This window comes from Pseudorasbora parva, chromosome 4 (genome assembly GCF_024679245.1).
Source record: "Pseudorasbora parva isolate DD20220531a chromosome 4, ASM2467924v1, whole genome shotgun sequence".
Taxonomy (NCBI): domain Eukaryota; kingdom Metazoa; phylum Chordata; class Actinopteri; order Cypriniformes; family Gobionidae; genus Pseudorasbora; species Pseudorasbora parva.
Genome location: NC_090175.1, coordinates 47,903,153 through 47,905,741, shown reverse-complemented (window position 1 = coordinate 47,905,741; position 2,589 = coordinate 47,903,153).

Genomic DNA, 2,589 nt, shown 5'->3' with positions numbered 1-2,589 from the left:
TTCTTCCATTGCTCTGTGGTCCAGTTCTGATGCTCACATTCCCACTGTTGACGCTTTCGGCGGTGGACAGGGGTCAGCATGGGCGGTATCCTATGGGGCGGCAGTGGCTCAGTGGTTCATGTAGATTGTCTACAAACCAGAAGGTTGGTGGTTCGATCCCCGGTTCCACCTGACCAAGTGTCGAGGTGTCCATGAGCAAGACACCCAACCCCAGCTGCTCCCGACGAGCTGGATGGCGCCTTACATGGCTGACATCACCGTCGGTGTATGAATGGGTGAATGTGAGGCAAAATGTAAAGCGCTTTGGATAAAAGCGCTATATAAATGCAATCCATTTACCATTTACCATCCTGACTGGTCTGCTCTTCGGCTATGTATCCATACACAACAAACTGCGATGCGCTGTGTATTCTGACACCTTTCTATCAGAACCAGCATTAACTTTGTGTGCAATTTGAGCCACAGTAGCTTGTCTGTTTGATCGGACCACACAGGCCAGCCTTCGACAGATACTGATTTTACCACTGATTCATACCATTTTTGATAGATACTGACAACTGCAGACCAGGAAGATTCCACAACAGCTGCAATTATAATTTCTAAAGGATCATTTGACATTAAAGAGTAATGATACTAAAAATTCAGCTTGAAATCACAAAAATGTATTTAATTATAAAAGTTATTTTAAATTGTGATATTTCACAATATTGCTGTTTGTACTGTATTTTTGATCAAATGAATGCAGCCTTGGTAAGCAGAAGAGACTACAAAAACATTCAAAATAAAGAAAAACCAACCCCAGACTTTTGAACAGTATAGCATTAGATATACACTATACTGCCAAAAGTATAGGGAGACCCCTCCAAATCAATGAATCATGTGTTCAAATCATCAAGACATTTTGGACAATTTCGTGCTCCCAACTTTGTGGGAACAGTTTTACAAGGGTTCCTTCCTATTCCAACTTTCCAAAGCAAGGTCCTGACCTCAACCCAATAGAGCACCTTTGGAATGAATTAGAGCAGAGACTGAGAGCCAAGCTGCGCTTCCAAGAATGGTAAAATATTCTCATGAACACACTCCTAAACCTCGTGGAAAGCCTTCCTAGAAGAGTTGAAGCTGTTATAGCAGCAAAGGGTGTGCCAACTCCATATCAAACCTTACTGATTAAGAATGGGATGTCTTTAAAGTTCATGTGCATGTAAAGAAAGGCATCCCAAAACTTTTGGCAATATAGTGTATCTCATTAAGGATGAAAAAATACATAAATCTCAGACTTCCTTGACTCAACCAGACACTGATTATAAGGCTTTCTAAACAGATTCATAAATATTTTACTATACCCACTCTGCATTTAGTTGTATTATAATTTTGAATAAATTACATAATAATTATTTTTAAAGCTATTATTTTTTTGTTTTAAGGAGGCATTCAGCAATTATAAAGGAAAGAACTTAGGTAAGGAGTCAGGGGACTTAAACAATTATAACCACACACTGACACAGCAATTACATCAGGACAACGATCACCTGTAAACAAGAGCCCGTCTCTGGAGAGGTTTGATGTTAGCGTGCTTTGTTTTAAAGCAGTCATTTGCAAACAAAGAACATTAACCAGACTGAAGGATTTATACAGGACAGGGGAACGGAACATGTATTGATTCCTTTTTTCCCTCGTCTGTTGCTCTTATAAGGAAAATCCCTATTCGTAATCTTGCAAATACACTTCTGTCAGGATCATATCGTCAAAGTGATAGACAATTAGCATATATTTAGATTGGCGGTATGGTTCTGTTCTGGCCAAGAACGCCCAGCGTATCCATGCAGCCCAGAACGGATAAAAGCAGGGAGAGCAGTGATAAACCCCCTATAGGTTAAACAGAATAGAAGCAATGATGTAATGCAGACGGCATTAATGTTAATAAAAAAATGTTAAAAAACCTAATACGGGAAGTCTGATTCAGGGGGGAATCAGATGCCAAAGAGGACGAGAGGAGGAGCTGGGGATGGAGGAGGGTAAATGAGCTCTGGAGAAACACGATAGCAGCTGATAGCAGTGAAGGAGCTTGTATATAATAATAATAATAATAATAATAATAATAATAATAATAATAATAATAATAATATTAATAATAATAATTTGTTACATTTATATAGCGCTTTCTAGGCACTCAAAGCACATTACATGGAAAGAGGGAATCTCCTCAACCACCACCAATGTGTAGCATCCACTTGGATGATGCGACGGCAGCCATATTGTGCCAGAACACTCACCACACACCAGCTGATTGGTGGAGAGGAGAGAGAGTAATGAAGCCAATCAGGATATGGGGATGATTAGGAGGCCATGATAGACAAAGGCCAATGGGCAAATTGGGCCAGGATGCCGGGGTTACACCCCTACTCTTTAAGCGGAGGACATCCTGTGATTTTTAATGACCACAGAGAGGCGGGACCTCGGTTTAACGTCTCATCTGAAGGATATGTATGTGGTGATACGACGTCATATTCCTATAGGTAGATGTAATCAGCTGATGCGAGCTTGACTAACGTGACCTGCCAGAACTGACACTATACGCTGGATTTCTGT